General features: G+C 41.2%; 1 long non-coding RNA gene across 2 annotated transcripts; it reads left to right on the plus strand.

The window, feature by feature from the left end:
• The first annotated feature begins 3,134 nt into the window (after positions 1-3,134).
• Positions 3,135-22,966, plus strand: LOC117082974. 2 transcript variants are annotated; one of them, XR_004436884.1, is made up of 3 exons: positions 3,135-3,223; positions 5,306-5,398; positions 22,332-22,966. It is a non-coding gene; the product is annotated as an uncharacterized LOC117082974 (long non-coding RNA). The 2 variants fall into 2 exon arrangements; XR_004436885.1 differs by lacking the exon at positions 3,135-3,223 and adding an exon at positions 4,849-4,936.
• Positions 22,967-23,633: the final 667 nt, after the last annotated feature.

The following is a 23,633-nucleotide window of genomic DNA, read 5'->3' on the forward strand; positions in this document are numbered from 1 at the left end:
TAAGAATATATTGCTAGTCTGTTGGTTACAACAACCATTGTCGAATATTTCAAGACAATATTAATGTACTTCCCAGAACTAAACACCCATTTTCCACTATTTAAACTAGGAACATTTAATTTCATTAAGCTATCTACTTAGGAAACCTAGCTGGTTCAGTTTTGATTTTGGTGGAAAATATGTTTTCTTTGCCATTGTCTCACTTCAGTCACAGAATGCTTCAAGAAGAGTATTCAGTCACAGAAGGCTTCAAGGAGAATATTAAACTCTAGCGTCAACCATATCTAATTATTTCCTTTGACTTCTACTATTCCTCTAAAGTATAAGTGTTTTAGGGTTAGGCAGATAGTTTTGTAGTCTTTCTGAAGACTTCCGAAACTTGACTTCATGATCCATCTACCTAGGTGCCCCAAAGTGCAGGAATTACAGACATGAGCCACCTTGCTGAGCCAAATCTGGTAAGTTTTCAAAAAGAAATACAGACTAATTAGGAAACTTGTACAGTTTCCAAGGGAGACATCACATATGCCGAATGTTGTGCCTATTTATGTGCAAACCAACAAAGGCAATTTTCTACAAGCAACACAATTTACTCTGCTATTGAATTTGCTTTTGAGCATGTGCAGCAATAAAATCAGGTATTTTGCGTTACAAGTATAATTTTATTCTGAAACTTTAACACAGACATTACACCTAAACCAAAAGTTTTCAAAGAGCATTAAAAATTATGAAATTACTTTGAAAAAATTCCTTTTTATCTGAGTACTTCAAAAACTTCACGGAAGATGTTAGTATCTACTTCTCCACACAAAATCAACCTATTTATTGTAGTGGTACTCAGGTAATTGTGCAGAAACAACAGTTTAATTTTCAGTATGCAAGCAAGGTTTCATACGCAAGAACTATTATTTTAAACATCTGCTTTAGTCTCCTTTTTCAGTTTGGCTACCCCAAAACCTTTCCTAGAATCCCTGTAACTTGAGCTACCATATGCTTCACAAGGAGAACAGTGCACCCTGTCCACTGAAGGTGGATAGATTTGTTCTTTTCTACCACCTTGCTCATGACCACTGGAACAGAAATCACCACAGTTTCTTGAGTAATTCTCCCGACTTCTGTCATATCTACCTTGTGTATTATTGTAATCATGGTGACCACGTCCACTGAAGTTCATCCGAGGACCTGGAGCAGGTGGTGCACCACAAGAGATTGCTGCAGGGCTGATAAAATAATAGAACTTATGTAGAACTACATTTGAACATTTATACTTGTATCACTAAACCATGAGTCCGCTAAAGTATTACTTGGAAATACCTGCTTTCCTCTGCCTCTGTTGACAGGGTATTAATTATGACTGAAAGTGGATAGATTTGTTCTTTTCTACCACCTTGCTCATGACCACTGGAACAGAAATCACCACAGTTCCTTGAGTAAGTCAAAATGTTTTATTTAAAAGAAGTGTCAGAGTAGTATTTTGAAGCCCAAGAAAGTCTGTTCTAAAATAAAGGTTGAGTCTCATTTTCTGAAAATAAATTGAAGTTCTAACCTTCATATAATGCTTTATACTGCTAACAATTCTCAATATTTTCACATTATTATTTTCCTTTGCAATTTTCCTTAATATTTCTTTAAAAGAATGATCTGCTGTATTAAATATAATTCTATAATTTACAAATCACACCTGGACTCTTACAATAACTCTGATATGCATCTCTGTAAGAACATCCATTTGGACATTCTTAATGATCTCTACCACGGCCATCATGATCACTATATTAAAAAGAAATTTTAGTGTCACAGCGAACAATTAAGAGATCTATTGGACAAAACCAGACAATGTTATAGTACCATAGTACTCGTATTCTCTAGAGGAATGTTCATCCCCGCAAAAACAATCATAATCACAGCAAGCAAAGTCTTCACATCGTGGAGCACAATCCCTGGTGTCTCGGGAACTTGGATGATTTCTGCTTGCAAAAGTTAAAGCAACAAACTTTAAATGAACAACTTTTAGTATCCAAAACCTAACTGTTTGCAACTTAAAAAAAATAAAGTTCCAGACCTCTAAACAGATATTTCTCCAAATACAAATGCAAATACCCAAAAAGCATGTGGAACAACAGATTCTCATAATTAAGGATTCAGAAATTGCACTTAAAAACCAAAATGAAACACCACACTTCACACACACCGGAATGTCTATAAATAGTAAAAAGCTGGAAATATCAAGTCTTTGAGAGGATGTAGGTAAATTGGAAACCTGAAACAGCACTTGTTGGAATAGAAAATGATGCAGCAACTATGGAGACATGTGGTGGGTCCTCAAGAAAACTAACATAATTATCATACAATCAAGCAGTTCCACTCATAGGTACCCAGGATTGAGGAAGTGTACTCAAACTAATATTTGTGCCCAGAAGTACTGTGGTGGAAACAACCCAAACAAAATAATGGGTTAACGGCTTGTATAAGGAGTGAAGTGCTATGATGTAAATGAACCTTCAGAGCGTCTGGCTGAAGGAAAGAAGACAGAAAAACTCGTGTAGCGTTTGAGCCCATTAAAAGGAAATGCCCAGAATTGCAAGTTCACACACAGAACAGAGATTGGTGTATGGGAAGGAATCCCAGACTGATGGGGGAGGCCCACTCTGTCCTAGGGAGCCTTAGACTGATGGGGGAGGCCCAGCCCTGCTCCAAGGAGGCCCAGACTGATAACGGACTGCCCTACTCTTAGGGAGCCACAGGCTGACAGGGGAGGCACAGCACTACCCTCAAGGAGCCCTGCACAGATGAAGGAAGCCTCAAGGAGTACTGGACTGATGGAGGAAGCACAGATCTCAGGGAGCCGCAGACTGATAGGGAAGACATAGACCTGCCCACAGGGATTCTCTAATCACAGGAGACACAGCCCAGAATCAGCTCTGTGGCAGACAGGGTTTCCCACACTTGGAGCCCAGGACATGAGCTGAGTGTGGGCCCCAGGCAGAGAAGGCAGCAGCCGCCTAGTCCTAACCCAACCCCCACCGCCCCCCCCGCCCCCCGCGCGCCATACCTCAGCCTCAGTGTGAAGTCATCGGAGGCACCTGAACTGGATGAGGACGATGGCTTTAGTGACTGGTCCCAGAGTCCAGAGCAGTGGCAGCAGTGAGACGGGGCCAAAGGCGCTTCGGACAACAGAGAGCACCCGGCAACGCAGGAGTCCTAAAGGGGAGCAAGAAGACGGGTGAATGGGGGCCTAGAGGGCTGGCGCTGGGGAGAGCAGGGCTCTCCCTTCAGGCCCCCAACCTGAACCCGAGCAGCCACCCTGTGCTCCCCTTTCCAAGCAGTTCCTGAAATGTCCCCATAGCCAGGAAACGGGGAGAAAGGAGGGAAGGGAGGAAGAGGACGAGAGAGCATGGCGGCTGGCAAGACGCCGTGAGTAAACGTAAACCTCACTCTGGGGCTCCCCAGGGCCCCTGGGCCCCATCCAGGCAGGGGCCAGGCCGGGTGCTGCCACATCAGCACACAGTTGCGACCGCTTCCTTAATGCAGGCTGAGTGCCCGCCACCGCCGCCCCTTCCTACCTCGGGGTCCATTGATCTCCGTGCCCACGGAGGGGAGCAGGTTTTTCCAGATGTCCATGCTGGAGAGTCAGCCGGGAGAACATACTTCACAGATGTGTGGATGTGCGTGTTCCCGCCTGAACCCAGGCAGGCCCAACAGGGGCTGCTCCCCAGCCCCACCTCGCTACCCCTGCTCAGGGTCCTTGCCGCTCTCAGTCACCTGTGGACACGACAGGGCCCACCCCACTCGCCCTGCGTGGCCCAGGCCATCTAAGACCCCAGCTCTGCTCGGGACCTCCTTGCCTTGATTGGGACCAGAGCCCGTAGCTGGGCTGACAGTTCTCGATGGTCAGGGTCTTTCCTGGCCCCTGTGAGGCCCTAAAGCAGCCTGGAGCTCTAGGGACTGGTGTTGCTCAGCCACACTCATTTGTCCTCCTACAACCAGGCTCCCACTCCCCAAGAGCCACTGGTCCTGGCCTGGTGTGTTGCCCACCTCCCCCACCCCACAACCTCTGCCTCAGTCTCTCCATATGTGCTTGGGCATCAGTGGCCCTGCATTTTTGTGATAGGCAGCTCCCTTCTCCCTGGCCTCAGGCTTAGGCAGGCATTGCTGCTCCCAGCAGCAGGGGCCACTTTGAGTCTTCCCTCGAGCGCAGCTCTGCGACTGTCACAATACCCACTGCAACTGCCTGGCCACATGGACCTGCCCCTGAATGGCCCCTCTGTGTGGCTACAACACCCATAGGCCTCTTCAAGGAGCAGAGCATGAGTCGTGGTCCCAGCATCCTGCTTCCCGGGGACCCACAAGACTAACTGGGTGGGCACGCAACTGCTAGGCTGGGGCCCAGCTGGAAAGCAGGGGCTTGAACCCAGCCTATGCCCCTGAGGGACCCTTAGTCTGCAGAGCACTGCCTGGTGTGGAACGGGCAGTTCACAGGAGGTGGGGCATCCCCCAGCGATGGGGCCGAACCCTAACACTAACCCTAACCCTAACCCTAACCCTAACCCTAACCCTAACCCAACCCTAACCCTAACCAGCCTCAGGCCCTGACACAGGTGCCCAAGTAGACTGCACTGACTCTGAGGCCCCTGGACCTTCTTTCCCAATGGGCTTGGGTCTCAGACCCCAGGCACTCAACTAGGCTGACTGCCCTCATTTTACAGATGGGGAAACTGAGACTTGGAAATGGGAAGCGGTCAGCCAAGCAATCCAATGGCTCTAGAACGGCTTTGCCACCCTTTCCACCCACAGGACCAGCCTGCACACCTGAGAAAAGGAGGACTGTGACTAAGTCCACCTGGAGGAATTGAGTCTGCGCAAGGAGGGACCAGAACCAGAGGACAATGTCTAGGACAACCTGGGGGCCCCAGGGGCTGAGTAGGAACAGGAGGAGGTGATGGCTCTGCCTCAGAGGGTCTGAGTGCACCCCCACCCCACAGATAAGCCTGCCTTTGCTGTCCACACTCTGTGAGCACTGGGGGACTAGCCCAGAGTGGGTCAGCATCCTACACCTGTATACCTTGTAGTCCTTTCTGGTCCCACATTTTCTGAGAGGGCAAGGCTTGGTTACCCTCTTGCAAGATCCGGAGACATTTCCCCAGACTCCTCAGTTCATCACCACCAGCTCCAGAACTGGAGCACATCAGAGCCATAGAAAACTTCAGGCCCAGGGAGGGGACAGCATTTGTTCCCATAGGTGCTGGGTGGGGCAGGAAAGGTACAAGCAGGAGGTCATCTGGGATGTCTTTTTATTTTTCCCTAGGATCAGAAATGTCAGCAGCCCCCAGAAACTCATCTCCTTGGTCTTGGAGGGGACCATCAAACAGAGCCACCTCTCCTGAGCACCACCACCAAAGTAGGTCAAGTACTGCCAAGACTATCAACCTATCCCTTCTCCAAGACTCATACACAAAAGGCCAATCCCACATGCCAGCCACAGGAAGACCAGGCCTAGACCCGACTTTTGTCTGCTATTCTGCTGTTACCTGGTGCTCAGAAAACTCCTGTGATATAAAGGTTGGAGGTTGGATTGGTGGATTGAGTGTTGGGGAGATGGAGGGTGGGCTTTGCCTCGGCTGCTTCCAGCCCGTGTCTCTCTCCACCCTCTGCTCATTGACAGGGCCCAGTCCCTAAACTGCTCCACAGAGAAGAGATCTGTCTGTCTGCCTGTCTGTCAGCCTGCCTGCTTTCTGGGCTCAGATCTTAGGTTTCCCCAAATGGAGGCTGAAAGGAGTCACAAGGTAGAGATCTGGAGACAAAACAGGGCTCTGGGAGAGGCTTGGGCATGTTGGGGGGAGACTTTTTGGGAGACATGGGGCCTGACGCCTCTTCTACCCTCCAGTAACAGTGTGGATAAGTCCCAGCGAGACTTACCCATTTCCAAGATTGAATAGCGGCCATCGAGTTATGACCTGACTCCCCTCTGCTGCCAGGTCCCTCCTCCATCCTGACACCATTCCCTCAACCAGCCAACATCCTTTCATCCAATCAGTGCTGCATTATTCAAGCAACACCCTATCTAACCAATACTTCTGCACCAAATCAGTGCCCCTCTACCCAACCTGTGCTCCCCCATCTAATCATTGTCTCTCCATGTCATCAACACCCCTCCATTCAATCAAAGCTACTCCATCCAAACAATAATCTCCCATCCTATCAATGGTGCTACACCCAATTAATGTTCCTTTGTACAACCAATGCTCCTGCAACCAATACTCCTCCAATTATTCAATGTTCCTCCATTCAATCAATGCCCCGTATCGGAACAATACTCCACCATCTAATCAATGCTCCCCCATCAAATCTATGCTCTTTCATCCTATCAATGCTCCTGTATCCAGCCAATACTCCTCAAGTCAACCAATGCCCCCTTATCCAACCAGTGCTCATTAATCCAATCAATGTCCCTCCATCCAGTCAAGATTTCTCCATCCATCCACCACTACTCCATACAATCAATGCCTCTGCATCCAACCAATGCCCCTTTACCCAATCAATGTCCCTGCCATCCAATCAATTCTCCTCCATCCATCAATGCTTCTCCATCTGACAAATACCCCTCCATCCAACCAATACTCGACTATCCAATTAATGGCTCTCCATGTAAGCAGTGACCCTCCATTCAATCAGTCAGTACCTCTCCATCCAATCATTGCTTCTTCATTCAACCAATACTCCTACATTCAAACCATGTCCCTGCATCCAATCAATATTCCTTTATCCATCAGCTCCCTTCAATCCAACCAATACACCTTCATCCAATCAGTACTCCTATTCATTCAGTGCTCCTCCATTCAAACACTATCAATTCCCCTCCATCCAAACACTGTTCCTCCAGGCAACAAAACAACTTCGTCCAATCAGTGCCCCTCTATCCAATAATGCCTTGCCATCCAATCAATGGCCTTCTATCAATTTCCCTCCATCCAGACATTATGCCTCCATCTAAAAAAAATAATTTCACCCAGTCAATATCTCTGCTTCCAATCAGTGCCCTTCTATTCAACTAATACTTCTTTATCTCATCAGGTCATCTCCATATAACCAGTATCCTTCCATCCAACAAATACTCCTCTACTAAATCAGTACCCCTTCATCTACCCAGTGCCCCTCCATCCACCCAGTACTCACTTATCCAATAACCACTTCTCTATGTCACCAGTTTTCCTCCATTCAATCAGTTCACTTCTGTTCAATTAATGATCCTACATCCATATATTACTCCTTCACCCAATCAACAACCTTCCGATTCAACCGATACTTCCGATTTCAATTAACCCCCCTTCGTCCAACCAGTACTCCTCCATCCAAACAATGTTCCTCTATCCAACCAACACCCTTCTATCAAGCCAATATTTCTCCACCCAATTAATGCATCTCCATCCAACCAGTAATCCTCCATCCTGTCAATGCTCCTGTATCCTATCAATATTCCTCCATCCAAGCAATACTCCTTGAATCATTCACTCCTGCTCCATCTAGTCAATACCATTGCATCCTACCAGTGCCCCTCCATCCAACCAATACTCCTTCTTCTAATCAGTGTTGTTGCATGCAGTCAGTGCTCCTTCATTGAACCAACATGGCTCTAACCAACCAATACTACTTCATTCAATCAGTGCCCCTCCATCTAACAAATACTCCCTCGTATAATCAGGACCCCTCTATCCAATTAATATTTTTTCATCTATCAATGCCTTTCTATACAACCAGTGCTCCTCCATCTAATCAATCCTCCCCCATCCAACCAATACTTTGCAATTTAACCACTATCCCTCCATCCACTCAGTGCCCCTCCATTGAAACACACGGTCCCCCAACTTTACCCCATGAGCAACTTGGAGGCAGACGCACATCTGTCCTGTGTGCCATCATCTCCCTGCAGCTCTTCAGGACAGGGGAGTGTCTCACAATTCCATCCAATGAATGAAGGCGCATCTTTTCAGTGATCCCCACTTTACGGCTGCATTGGGAAAGTGCAGAATCAAGAAGAATTTTATGATGGTTAACGTCCACATTCAAAGTTGTGATTCTTTTGAACAGTATATCTAATAGAAAGTGGAAATATGTATTATTGCAAAATGTGACAAAAAGTGTGTTTTGTTCAGTTTTGAAAAAAATAATGATCTCATTGAACAGAATCAGAAGACATTAGAGTTGTTTGTGCTTATCCTCAAAATTTAACATCTGCTTTCTTTTTACTGTTTTAGTGGTATCAGAGAGGAGAGGTGGTCTAGATGATAATGGTTTAAAGGGAAAGAATATTGACAAAATACAGTGACTGACCAGAAAAAAAAAAAAATCCTATTAGGTGAATAATTTTGGATATGAAAGAATCTCAAAGATTGTTTTCATCTCTAAAATAAGTGACTATTAAATGATTGAATCATGAAGAGCTGACAGAAGAAAACGTTATTCTTTTTCTACTGTAGATATCTCTTGAAGTAAAAAAGTTTCTTAATTTAATGTGGTTACAACAGATTTTAACACCCACTTGCAGTTTCACAGACAGATTTCATTCTCTAGGCCTAACCAGCTGATTTTATCTCTATGCAAATTAATTTGGAGATCAAATGGTAAAATGTCTTTGAGGATGTTACATGTTAAGGAGCATGTATGTCTTTTGACCTTCACAACTTCTCACCTCCAAGCTGTCTGCATTGCTTTGAACTTAGCTGCCATTTAGATGGTGGTTTATTTAGAAAGTCATCCTGCCTGCTATTCAGATCTCTGAGACTCGGAACAATTATTTTTACCCTTTCTGCCACTCTTAATCCACACATTTAAAGTCATTATATACAGGGGTTACCTTTTATAAGACAGACAGCCTAGCAATAGGGTGAAACCCCATCTCTATTAAAAATATTTACATAGGCATGGGGGCAGATACCTGTAATACTGACTACTGGGGAGGCTGAGACAGGCGAATTGCCTAAATCCAGGAGGCATAGATTGCAGTGATCCAAGGTCCTGCCATTGCACTCCAGCCTAGGTGAAGAGAGTGAAACTCCATCTCAAAAAACAAAAATAAAAAAGACAGTGAGGATTAAATTTATTAATCTCTGTGCAGCTCTTTGTGTATTACCTAGTCTGTAAGTTCTATAAATACTCGCTGCTATTATTATTGCTTAAAATATATCTTCAGTTTACTCACACCAAATTCTAATTAATAGCATAAAAGAAAACATCAGAGGAATAAAACAGATAATAGTAGCTATATGGAACCACGTAGCCATCAGGGTCTGTGTCAGTAATGTTTTCTAATTTGCAACAAGTAAGTGACCTTTTACACCCACAGGTTCTGCAAACACAGATTTCTCTAAACATGTATTAAAATGTTCAAAAACAACAAATAACAATAACATAATAAAAACTAACATAAATTAAAAGCTATTACAGTTTAATTGTCTATATGACATTTACATTTTATTATTTAAGTTACGTAGAGATGAAGTAAACTATACAGACAGATGTGTGTACATTATATTTACATACAGTACACCATTGTTTATTAGAAACTTGAGCAGACACAGATTATAGTAATCATGGGGATCCCAGAGCCAATTCCCTACAGATACCAAAGATTATTACATATACATATTTTAAACTTGGTAAGTAAGCATTGCTTAAGTTAATTATGACATAATTACCCTGATGGTGTTAATTATCACTTACTAATGTATATGTAAATAAATTGAGAAAGATTATAACCTTTTTTGTTTTTTGAGATAGAGCCTTGCTCTGTTGCCCAGGCTGGAGTGCAGTGGCACAGTCTCGGCTCACTGAAACCTCTGCCTCCTGGGTTCAAGCAGTTCTCCTCCCTCAGTCTCAGTAGCTGGGATTACATGCGCCACCATGCTTGGCTAATTTTTTTTTTTTAAGTAGAGATGGGGTTTCACCACATTAGCCAGGATGGTCTTGATCTCTTGACCTTGTGCTCTGCCAGCCTTAGTCTCCCAAATTGTTGAGATTATAGGTGTGAGCCATTGTGCCCAGCTGGAAGATTATAAACTTCATAATTCTTATTACATTGTTTTAATGTTTGCTCAGGTAACAAGAGGACATTTATTATATTATCTGTTTATGGTATGTTAACACAGTAAAGCACTCGCTATTTAAAATATTGCCTTTTGTTTTTGCGACCAACTCAAACGGTCTGAATATGACTGGGAAAATGTGCAGTTACAGTCAATAATTATTTTGAATTTCTTTGGGAGCTGTATATGGCAAGTTACACAGTACCAGACGTTGCAAAGCTGGAACAGAATCATGTAAATTCAGAACATCAGTTGATTCAACAGAAAGGGTAGTGTGAAAATGAAACTACAGAAATCACAAAATACAGACTTGTAGGTGTGCTTGTGCACAGTGATCAAGCAAGTGGTGGGCATTAGTATTAGTTTTTTTTGTTTTTGTTTTTGTTTTTGAGAAGGAATCTCGCTCTGTCGCCCAGGCTGGAATGCGGTGGCGTGATCTCAGCTCACTGCAAGCTCCACCTCCCGGGTTCACGCTGTTCTCCTGCCTCAGCCTCCGAGTAGCTGGGTACAGGCACCCAAACCTCGCCCGGCTCATTTTATAATTTTTCTTTCTCTCTTTCTTTTTCTTTTCTTTCCTTCCTTCCTTCCTTCCTTCTTCCTTCCTTCCTTCCCTCCCTCCCTCCTCCCTCCCTCCCTCCCTCCCTCCCTCCCTCCCTCCCTCCCCTCCCTTCTTTCTTTCTTTTCTTTCTTTTCTTTCTTTCTTTCTTTTTTCTTTCTTCTTTCTTTCTTTTCTTTCTTTCTTTTTCTTTCTTTTCTTTCTTTCTTTTTCTTTCTTTCTTTTCTTTTTCTTTCTTTTCTTTCTTTTTTTTTAGTAGAGATGAGATTTCACCGTGTTAGCAAGGATGGTCTGGATTTCCTGACCTGGTGATCCGCCCGCCTCGCCTCCCAAAGTACTGGGATTACAGGCGTGAGTCACCGCGCCCAGCCTATTATTCTTGTATCACTCAAATGATGGTAGGATGATGATTAAGATCACTGGTATAAATTTGATGATGGACATGTAACAGAATTGAAAATGGATGATGATAAAGAAATAAAAATGTCAGTGTTTTGATGCAGAGTACACAAATGTATTTGATTACACGCTGAAGTGCATGTCCCATAGGCAAGAGAAGAGGTGGTTAAATGCTTATGTACTAATTTTTAATAAACAAATGCACATGATAGATGAAGTTGATGAGATAATAAGGTATATATTATGGCTAACTCTTGCAATACCACATCATATCATTATGTCACCAGCCATTGGAGAAGTGTATGAAAGCAAAATGTGAAATTTATGCATAACTGAATGAAAGTATTTACATGTAATGGTGTTTATTTAAATCCTGCTCAAGGTAAGCTTTGAGGTTAACTTCTTACTAATAAAAAATGATTAGTGTTTGGCTTGTGTGATTCTTTACAAGGCATCAAAATCTGTTAAATTATTTTGTTCAGTCTTTATTTAACTTTTCTTGTTGAATCATTAGCCTGAATGTATGTGAATATGTTGCCTTTTTGGTTTAGTTATTTGAGGTGAAAAGTTTAAGATATGTGTACCTTAGAATAGTGGTTCTTAATATATGAAAATATAAAAGCATAATTTAAAATAGTAATATTATTTTTAATCAACGTGTGTAAAAAATTATTTTTACTTTTAATTTGCAATATGGGTTAGTGAAGTGGTAAGTTAATCACTAATAATTAGTGTTAATTAACAAAAACTGTATTAAGAACGTGCTTGAAAATACAAATGTTTTTGACTGTATATGTATTTTTTTTTTTTTTTTTTTTGAGACGGAGTCTCGCTCTGTCGCCGGGCTGGAGTGCAGTGGCGGGATCTCAGCTCACTGCAAGCTCCGCCTCCCGGGTTTACGCCATTCTCCTGCCTCAGCCTTCCGAGTAGCTGGGACTACAGGCGCCCGCCACCTCGCCCGGCTAGTTTTTGTATTTTTTAGTAGAGACGGGGTTTCACCGTGTTAGCCAGGATGGTCTCGATCTCCTGACCTCGTGATCCGCCCGTCTCGGCCTCCCAAAGTGCTGGGATTACAGGCTTGAGCCACCGCGCCGGCCTGTATATGTATTTTTATTTGAAGAGTAGAATTATTTTTCTGCCTAAAGCAAAGAAATTACTTATGATTAGTAAGCAAATTGCTGGTATATTCCACATTACCACTGGATTTCACATGAAAGAATAATTTGGGATCCTGCCAGTGATTACGCTTTTTATTCACAGAGTGCTTGTAATATGTTGATTCCCATTATATTGCTTTACATTTTCCTACCATAAAAACATTATTTCAAATTTTAAATACACATTTTTGCAGTCCTTGTGACAGAATTCTTAGTAAACTTAAAATTCTCTAATGTAAATTTGCATTTATTATTTAAAAATTGGTTCCTACACCAATAAATTGTATCATAGTTTATTCTGTTTATCATTAAGTATGAAACTTTATCTCTACTAGATAAAATTTAACTCATAGTTAAGAACATAGATCATTTTTTAGACCAGGTTTTGTGGCTTATATTTGTAATTCAAAAAATTTGGAAGGCCAAGGCAAAAATAACCTTGAGGGCAGGGATTTGTAACCAAGTTTCTCAAAATAGTGAAACACCATCTCTACAAAAAGTTTTTAAAAATTCAATAGGTATTGTGACTCACACCTGTAATCTTAGCACTTTATGATGCCAAGGTGGGTGGATTACTTTAGGCCTAGAGTTTGAGGCCAGCCTGCGTAACATAGTAGGATTCTGACTCTAACAACAAAATGAAATAAATAACCAAATTAAATAACTAGCTAAGCCTACTGGCCTCTTCCTGTAGACCCAGCTCATTGGGAGGCTAAGGCGGCTGGATAACATGAGCCCAGTAGTTAGAAGACAACGTGACCCCACTAGTTAGAAGCTGCAGTTAGCTATGATTGCACCACTGCATTCAATAGAAACTTTGTCTTTTTAAAAAATTAAAACTATTGTAGCCTTAAGTTAGCACTAATTATAAAAGTATAGAGTACATTATAATAACTTGATTTAACAAGTCTTTCAGCACTGTCTATATTAAAATATGTTAAGAAAATGTTATTGAACTAGAAAAAGGTTGATATGAATTTTCAGAGACCTACACACAATTATATTTTACTTACATCTTGACTTGACGATGTGAAAGTAAAGTCACAGAGCTTTATCAGTCAATCTGATATTTGTACTGTATTAGTCCATCTTCATGCTAAAGACATATGTGAGACTGGGCAATTTACAAAAGAAAGAGAAGTTTAATGGACTAACAGTTCCACATGACTTTGGATGCCTCAGAATTGTGGTAGAAGGCAAACAGGAGCAAGTCACATCTTAACAGATGGCAGCAGGCAAAGAGAGAGCTTCTGTAGGAAAATTCTGATGTTTCAAGCCATCAGATCTGGTGAGACTTATTCGCTATCACAATAACGGCATAAAAAACATCTGCTCCCATGATTCAATTACCCCCCCCATCTCATTCCTCCCACCACATGTAAAAATTCAAGTGCGGTGGGGACACAGTGAAACCATATCATTCCAACCTCGGCCCCTCCCCAACCTCATGTCCTCACATTTCAAAACCTATCATGCTTTTCCAATAGTCCTGCAATGTCTTAACCCATTTCAGCATTAACTCAATGGTCAAACTCCAATGTCTCACTTGAGACAAAGAAAGTTTTTCTGCCTATGAGCCTGTAAAATGTAAAGCAAGTTAGTTACTTCTTAGAACAATAAAGTACAGGCATTGGGAAAATACCGACATACCAAATGTGAAAAACTGACCAGAATAAAGGGGCTACAGACCGCATGCAAGTCTAAAATCCAACGAGGCAATACAACCTTAAGGCTTCAGAATGATCTTCAAGAGCTGGATTCCCATGGTCTTGAGCAGCTCCACCCACGAGGCTTTGCATGGTACAGCCTTCCTCCCAACTGCTTCCACCAGCTGGTATTGAGTGTATGTGGTTTTTCCAGGCACAAAATTCAAGCCATCAGTGGATATACCATTCTGCGTTCTGGAGGCTGGAGACCCTCTTTTAACAGCTCCACAATCATCATCGATGTCACTACCTGTGTTTTCAATGGTAGAAATACTGCTGCTGATGACAGGGATCAGGTACAGCTGCTGGATCACAGAATTTACATGATGAGTAGCACCAGCCTCTGAGTCCCACAGATCTTTTTTGGTGGGTGTGGTCCAGCAGGGGCAGATATTCCCACTCAAGAAGTACTTTATAAGCTGAGATTACAAGAAGTGCTTTCTCAGAAAGAGTTATATAACATGGTATAATATTAAATTTTCATGTGTTAAACGTGGACGTAGACTTAATCATTACAAGTTTACTTATTATAAAACGTTTGAGCTTAAAATAAGTGTATTTAATTAATTTTCATCAGAATTTTATATAAATAAAACATTAGAGTTTTCTCAGTTTTAATTGAGTACTTTGTTTAAAGTTATTGTTGTGAATCATAAAACTATAACTTCAAATAAATATCTGCTTTATTCCTCAGTAAACAGCAATAATTTCTTTGTCTTGTGTATTTAAAAATACTGTGAGAACTATAAATTCTTCTCTACTTTTAGTAAAATGTAATACTGCTTACACATCAATCCATTTTAGAGATGAACTGCATAAATTAGAGCACATTTAACTGCAAGCTGTGAAACTGCAAAACAGAATTAAACAAATCTTCATATGCTGACAGGTGTTTGACTACAAAAGAAAGTTAACAATACTATATATTGTATGTTTTCATTTGTGTAAAAAAAAAAACAAATAGCTACATGCATGGATTTCTGCACATACAGGGATAATCTCTGGATGAGAAATATAATATTGGTGGCAGGTTAATAATTGTAGTACATATCCTCTTATGTATTTGGAAATATGTATTAACCCCATAAAACTGTTAGCTAAATAGGTTAACAACAGCAGTATTTGTTTCAAAAAATTCTTTTGAAACTATGTATTCACTATGTCAATACAATAGTTAAATAAGTAAGAAAAAAGTGTTTTTCAAAAGGGAACTCTTTCCTCTACCTACAAGCCACAGGACAAATAAAGATCTGACCTGTTAAGTAGTGAATTTAGCTAGAAACTCCTACAATGTGCTAGAAAATATACTCACAAAGAGAAAAACATAAATATAATTTCACATTTACTAATTACAGGTCTATACCGAATGCTGCTGTTAATTATATATTTAACATTCAGTTTTCTCTTGAAATAAGCTAAATGTATGTTATTTATTAATTTATTTACATTACCTCGGACTTGTTTCAGCTCTGTATAAGATTTGAACATTGCTACCCTTTTTGTGGAACTGATGTTTATTTAGAAGCAATAAAATGCACTCAAAGGTTCTTTTCTTATATGATTTTTTAAACCATAACTTTATTAGAACTTAACTAAAATAATATTAAGCAACTTTAATTTTAGGTTTATAAAAAACTTGTTAATGCGTACATTTTAAATATAAACTTTTTATAGCATTAAATTTGGCTCTTTGCTACCAGTATTTTTTCACATGTGATTAAAACAACTCACTGTGTTAAGTTACCAAAACCAACTAAGGGAAGTATTAAAGAAATAGGTTTTTTAAAAAATAAATCATACTCTCAGGCTAAAATTGTTTTAACTATATTTAATTATATGCCTGATGGCTACAGAATGTTAAAATAGTTCACCAAAAAAAACCCATGAGTTGATTTTATCTAACAGAAAATAGAATTTCACACACTGCTATTATTAGTGAACGAAAGGAGCTTTATAATTTAAAATACTCACTAGCTATTGTTTTGTCTATGTAATACGTTTTAGCCAACAATCTACTATCTTTTAAAGATTTTTTTACAGTCGGCCGGGCGCGGTGGCTCAAGCCTGTAATCCCAGCACTTTGGGAGGCCGAGACGGGCGGATCACAAGGTCAGGAGATCGAGACCATCCTGGCGAACACGGTGAAACCCCGTCTCTACTAAAAATACAAAAAACTAGCCGGGCGAGGTGGCGGGCGCCTGTAGTCCCAGCTACTCGGGAGGCTGAGGCAGGAGAATGGCGGGAACCCGGGAGGCGGAGCTTGCCGTGAGCTGAGATCTGGCCACTGCACTCCAGCCTGGGCGACAGAGCAAGACTCAGCCTCAAAAAAAAAAAAAAAAAAAAAAAAAAAAGATTTTTTTACAGTCAATAGCTGGTACTATAAGTAGCTCAAACCAGGATTAATGGTAGTTGGTAAGCTACAGATGCGAACAGCCAGCTCAGTTGGCAGTTGTTTACTTCTTATATGTTGCAGACGAACTTCTTATGTAGGGAAGAGGAAATAATCAATTAATTCCTAGAAAGTAAGAAAAAGTAATCACAGTATTATTAGTAGAAAATATAGGTTAAAAAAGGCTTTAAAAGAAAATACTTCTAAGATTATTTGATATAAAAATCTCATTTTATCTTAAAACAATTTTGAATTTTCTTACAAAAGCAAATCCTAAGAAAATCCCAAGTATAATCAATAAATGTAATTAGTTTCTCAAATTAGGTTTTTAAAGAAATTTCTAAAACCTGAGAACTTTACCCAGAAGAAAAATAACATTCTAAATTAACCTATACTTTTAATTAAATAAAAATGGAAATAAATTTATTTAGAATAAAAGAGAATGCATTAAAGTTACATTGTTTTTTCTTGAATTAGTATATATAAATAAACTTGTAAAAATATGATATAAAAATAAAGTTTTGCAAGATGTGTATTTTTCTCAATTATAAATCCAATCAAGGGTCAGACATGGTCATTCACACCTGTAATCCCTGCCTGTTCTGAGGATAAGGCAGGCAAATTAGTTGAGGTCAGGAGTTAGTGACAAGTCTGGACAGCATAGTGAAACTCCATCAGCTGTGGTGGTGCCCACCCGTAATCTCAGCTAACGAAGAGGCTGAGGCAGATTAATTACTTTAACTGTGAGGCAAATAGTTGCAGGGTGCCAAGATTGCACCCTGCACGCAAGCCAAAGGGACAATGTGAGATTCCACTCCAAAAATAAAAGGAAATAAATTCAGTCAAAGAAGAATTGAAATGTACTGCTTATGTACTTTTCAATGCAGTTTGTCAGAAACTGATTTGTGATTATATTTTAAAAATGTCTTAAGGCTCGGCATGGTGGCTCACGCCTGTAATCCCAGCACTTTGGGAGAGCAAGGCGGGTGGATCACAAGGTTAGGAGATGGAGACTATCCTGGCCAACACAGTGAAATCGTATCTCTATTAAAAATACAACAATTAGCTGGGTGTGTTGGCATGTGCCTTTAATCCCAGCTACTTGGCAGACCGAGGCAGGAGAATCACTTCAACCCAGATGGCAGAGATTGCAGTCAACCCGGATCGCACCATTCCAGTCTGGGGACAGAGAGAGGCTCCATCTTTCAAACAAAAAGTCTTAAAGTGTGGCACATATTTCAAAGTTACTATAACCTCTACAAAAACAAATGCCTTCTTGTTTTTATTTAATTTTACTTTATATTAAATTCCATGGTACATGTGTGGGCATGAAGGTTTATTTCAAAATCAAACAAGTGCCATGGTTGTTGAACGCACATATTAACCCATAACCTAGGTAGTAAGCCCTGCATAATTTATCTATTTACCCTGAAGCTCTTTTTTGTTTTTTTTGTTTGTTTGTTTGTTTTGTTTTTTTGTTTTTTTTGTTTTGTTTTTTTTTTTTGAGACGGAGTCTCGCTCTGTCGCCCAGGCTGGAGTGCAGTGGCCGGATCTCAGCTCACTGCAAGCTCCGCCTCCCGGGTTTACGCCATTCTCTCGCCTCAGCCTCCCGAGTAGCTGGGACTACAGGCGCCCGCCACCTCGCCCGGCTAGTTTTTTGTATTTTTTTTTTTTTAGTAGAGACGGGGTTTCACCGTGTTAGCCAGGATGGTCTCGATCTCCTGACCTCGTGATCCGCCCGTCTCGGCCTCCCAAAGTGCTGGGATTACAGGCTTGAGCCACCGCGCCCGGCCTGAAGCTCTTTTTCATCCTGACAGACCCACGTGTGTGATGTTTCCCTCCCAGTGTCTATGTGTCTTCAATGTTCAGGTCCCATACATGAGTGTGAAAATGCAGTGTTTGCTTTCTTATATGCGTTTTGTTTCTGTGTCAGTTTGCTGAGGGTGATGGTTTCCAGCTTCATCCATGTCCCTTCACGGGACACGATTTCATTCCTTTTTATGGCTGCATATAAATTCACTTTGTAAATGTACCACACTTCCTATACTCATGCTGTCATTGATAGGCATTTGGTTTAATTTCACGTCTTTGTTATTGTGAATAGTTCTGTAATAAACATACACATTCATGTATCCTTGTAACAGAATGACTTGTTTTTGGAAGGGTATATATCCAGTAATGTAATGGCTGCGTCCAGTGGTATTTCTGATTCTAAATACTTGATTAATCATCACACACTTTTTCACAGTGTACTGATTTGCATCTGAACAACAATGTAAAAGCATTCCTATTACTGAACAGCCTCACCACCATCTGTTTTTTCTTGGCTTTTTATTAATTACCATTTTGACTGACTTCAGATGCTATCTTATTGCAGTTTAGATTTGCATTTCTGTAATAATTAGTTATGGTGAGCTCTTTGAGATAAAGACAAATAACTCATTTCTTACCCAAATGTGGCCTCTTATAGCAGCTGTTCAACATCTGTTTAGCCTGTGTTTTCAACACTATCCTGCAAAAAGCAAAGTATTATAGTCTTAACTTACATAATAATGATAGAAAATGACAGGATGTCAGAATAGCAGTAGTTATAGTGAGATCTCATGTAAAATTTCTGCAAATTTTTAAAAAGCAGATTCTTATTTCTTCATCAGAACTCTCTAGAATAATAAATGTCATCAATTTTGCTTCCACAAGATACAAACATGTTTAGGTATTTCTACCAAGGAAAAAAAGAGGTTACTAATGCACTTAGTGGAAGAGACCAGAAATGCTACTCATCATCCTACAATGCACAGGAAAACTCCTCACAAAAAAAATTACATGAGTACAAAATGTCAAAATCCAGGAATCAGAAATTATTTTTCATTAGTAAACTTTATAATCTACCATGAAAAATGCTATGCTGAACCCCAATGTCATGTATTTTAGAAATATGCTCTCATAGGATATAAAAGAGTAAGAGAGTATAAGTAAAACAGGTGGTTCAATGCAAATACCAATCTTTCAAATTTAATTTTTAAATAATTTTTAAATATAGTAATTTCCAAATAAGGTTTAAAAACATCAAGTTTGGCCAGGCGCGGTGGCTCATGCCTGTAATCCCAGCACTTTGGGAGGCCGAGGCGGATGGATCATGAGATCAGGAGATCGAGACCATCCTGGCTAACACAGTGAAATCCTGTCTCTACTAAAAATACAAAAATTTAGCCTGGCGTGGCAGCGTGCGCCTGTAGTCCCAGCTGCTGGGGAGGCTGAGGCAGGAGAATGGCATGAATCCAGGAGGCGGAGCTTGCAGTGAGCCGAGAACGTGCCACTGCACTCCAACCTGGGTGGCAGGTGCCTGTAATCCCAGCTACTTGAGAAGCTGAGGCAGGATAATCACTTGAACCCTGGGGGCAGAGGTTGCAGTACACTGAGATAATGCCACTGCATTCTGCACTCTAGCCTGGGTGACAATGTGGGACTCCGTCACACACACACACACACACACACCACACACACACACACACCCCTATCTATCCATCCATCTATCTATCTATCTATCTATCTTCTATCTATCTTCTATCTATCTATCTATCTATCATCTATCATCTATTTATCATCTATCTATATGTATGTCAAGTTGTAAGACACTCAATTGTCAATATTTAAAGATCCAATAGAAGTAAGGCATCCCCTCTTTTGTCATGGGATTTTGGTGGAGTCAACTTGCCAGATAGAAACCTCTATGGCCAGGGGTGCCTTTGCCTGAGATTTGCTCAGGCCTGCTAAGTTTGTTATACTCACCCGGCTTGAGAGGTTGCCCACAGCTTGCACTACGGGTATGAATTTAACAGCTGCCAAGGGCAAATGTGGCATAGAATGGCAAGGAGTGTATGAGCAAGTGTGGGCATCAGCCACTACACACAGCCAGGCATGCCAGCTGTGGCAGGGCAGGAATTTTTAGGTGCCAACTGAAGTGCCATCTCACAGAGAAGCTGCAGCTTGATCAGGCATCTGAAGATGCCAGAAACTTCAAAGTCCTAAAGAAGATGTCACAGCTCTGGCTTTGAGAGCCCCTAGGTCTGTGCACCCTGAAGGGTCATAACTCTCCTCTTATTTTTGTCTTCCATGATGTGATGAGCAAGGCATATCTTTTTTTCCCCAGTTCGTGTTACAGCTCTTTTAGCTCAATCATTCAGCAGGTCTCAAATAATTGTTCTGCATTCAGGAATAATGAGGTAGATGGATAAATGGAGAGTGAGCTATGTAAAGAGAATGTGTGCCAAATCAGAGAACACAGAAAAGCCCCTCACTGGGTAGCTCTTCCACATAGGTCAGATGTCCTGATGAGGGTCCAACTCTTAGAAGAGAGAGTGGGTAGCTCCTCTCTACAGGCAGGATGTCAGTGATTAGTGTCCAACTCTCAGCAGAGTGGAGACCCAGGAGTAGGTAGCTTCTCCATCCAGCTGGTCATCTTACCAGGTTTTAAGCTCTCCGCAGAGAGAAAGCCCTGGAGTGGGTAAATGCTCTTCATATCCGGTGACCCAACATCTAAGCTTCAGCATAGAAGAGACCCTGGAGTGGGTAGCTTATCTCTCTATCTGGCTGTTCCATCATCTCCCCAGCTCTCTGCAAAGCCTGCTGTGGGTAGCGCCAGTATACTGCTGAGAGTTCTCATGCCTCCTTAGCTCTCAGCAGACAGAAGGCCCTTCAGCGGTTGCTCCTCTCCACAACTGATAATCTATCGAGTCTTTGAGTCTGGCTGAGTCCAGGATTCTATGTGCTTCAAAGAAAATAAAGTTATTGCTGATTGGATTATTGGGCACCAGTGGGTGCACTTAATAAAAGCACCATCACTTCCCATGCTTGTCCATCAGCCTAGGCCCCAGACTTCAGGGTGTCACTGGCTTGAAAAAGGGAGCTTCAGTACAGAGCAGCAAATGTATTCCTAGGAACCTATGACGGTTACTACTGTGGGTCAACTTAACTGGATTGAGATATACAGAATATTATTCCGGGGTATATCTGTGTGAGTGTTACCCAGAGAGATTAACACTTGAGTCAGTGGGCTGGGGAAAACAGATTCAACCTTAATCTGGTGGGCACAATCTATTCAGCTTCCGGTAAATATAAAACAGTCAAAAACATGAAAAAGTGAGATGGACTAGCCTCTTGCCCACATCTTCCTTCTGTGCCTGATGCTCTCTGCCCTGGCATAGTGGACTCCAGGTTGTTCAGCTTTGGAACTCAGATCAGTTATCCTTGATTCTCAGCTTGCTGACAGCCTATTGTGGGACATTGTGATGATGTAAGTTAAATACTTAATAAACCCTCCTACAGATATTAGTTCTGTCCCTGTGAGAGAATCCTGACTAATACAGATTTTGGTACCAGAAGTGGTTCTAGAGGAACAGAATATTAAAAATGAAGTACTTTCATTTGTTTTGAAGTTTCTGGAGTTGGCTGCCTAGTATAATTTGATGCAAAAATGCTATGAACTCTACTTCCAAGAATATGGAAAACACTGATAGTCTGGTGGAAACTGTTTAGAGACTTATGTAAAATAAATGATTTTGGCACTCTTGATTCACTGATTGTGAGAGTCAGGGAGTTTAGTGACTCTATAAATAATACCTTTGACCATATGTAAAGAACCAAGGAACACAATGAAGCTGTTTGATAGCTCCCAAGTTTAGTGAATAAAATGATAAGAGAAAATGGTGAACCCAAGGATTCTGTCTCCCAGCTTCAGAAGCAGATATTGAGCCTCAAATCTGCTAATTTTGCCCTGAGTGAGAGTCTTATGACTTGTAGGGAAAGAGCTAAAATTGTGGAAAACAGACACAGGCTGTTATCATGTGAGTAACTGACCTGCAATAAAAGATGCATGTATAGCCTCATCAGGTGTCTGCTTTTATAGTAAGGGCATTGATTGGAAGAGAAGAAAATCCTGCAAATTTGAATGGGGACATGTGGGAGGACCCTGAAGAATCTGGGACACTTAGTGTGTAAACTCTGATGAACTTATTTCTTTTTCTTTTTTTTTTTTTTTTTTGGCAGGAAGAACAACTTCCTAATCTTGAGAAGTGTCAACAACCCCTTTCTGACGAGTGCTTCCATCAGCCTTTCCAACTCGATCTGAAGAGATAAACCCTGCACTGACTGAGGCAACAGTGATGGCTTCCCCTGGGGTAGTTGCCAGGAAAGATAATATTGATTCTCTTCAGAAGCCATCCCCAATATCTGTGTTTGTTTCTAGACCTGTAAATAAAGTTCTGGTGGGCTCCTAGAGGTGAGGTCGAGTGTGACCCATGAGGTGGTGTGCTACACTGAAAAAGAACTGTTAGAGTTATCTCATTTATTTGAACAGCAATCTGGAGAATAGGCATGGGAATGAATGATAAGTTATGGAATAATGGGGGAAGAAGGGACATGGAGTTGAATCAGACTTAGTTTATTGAGTACAGCCCACTAAGAAGGCACTTTGCATTTAATATTGCTGCTTGGGAAGTTTAGAGGAAAAAAAAAAACTTTTAATAGTTGATTTGTTTCGTTACCTGAAATATGGGTTAAAAGATGGCCTACCATGAGTGAGCTGGAAATATTTCATCTGCATTGGTTTAATGTAGAGAAAGAGATCTGAAAGTTTACGGAAATTTGGATGGTGTAGTGGATCCATCTCTGTAGACTTACTTATCCCACTTTGGAGAGTCCAGAAGAGATACCTTTTACCAATGCCTTGTGAAATAGATTTGTGAGGGAAGAACTTGCATCTGTGAATAGCCTTGTAATTGCTCTGCTCTGTATGTCAGATGTAATGGTGGGAACCATAGTCACTCAACTACAAAATTTAATTATGATCAGAAAAATTGGATCCCAAGGTGGCAGAGGCCAAGATGCAGCACCCAACCATCAAAGGCAAGGTAAGCATAGCTAAGGGAAAGTAGCAGTTAGAATAATCTGACTCCTATGGAACTCTGGCATTAACTAATTAGTCACAGTGTTCCTCGAAGTGAATTTGAGAGAAAGCCTACAGCATTCGTACTTAAACAAATAGATAACTTTTTGGTCAAAATAAAAAACAACTATTTTGAAGTATAAAAACAGAAAATTACAGGCCCCTCCCCCATCAGTTTCCAGATAAGAGTCAGTTTAAGATCAAGACTCTTTGAAAGAAAAAGAGGCCAGTTCTCCTTGAGGAAGGACCCCACTACATTACCAACAATGTCATTGTGGTTCTACCATTAAAGTAGGAACTTATAGAGGTCAGGTAATTAATGTAGCTTTAGCTTAGCTTGGATTTATAGAGCCTCCCATGGGTCCCAGGACTCATCCCCGAGTCATTTTCCCAGTGCTAGAATG

Source organism: Trachypithecus francoisi, unplaced genomic scaffold (assembly GCF_009764315.1).
Source record: "Trachypithecus francoisi isolate TF-2019V2 unplaced genomic scaffold, Tfra_2.0 Contig00265, whole genome shotgun sequence".
NCBI lineage: Eukaryota > Metazoa > Chordata > Mammalia > Primates > Cercopithecidae > Trachypithecus > Trachypithecus francoisi.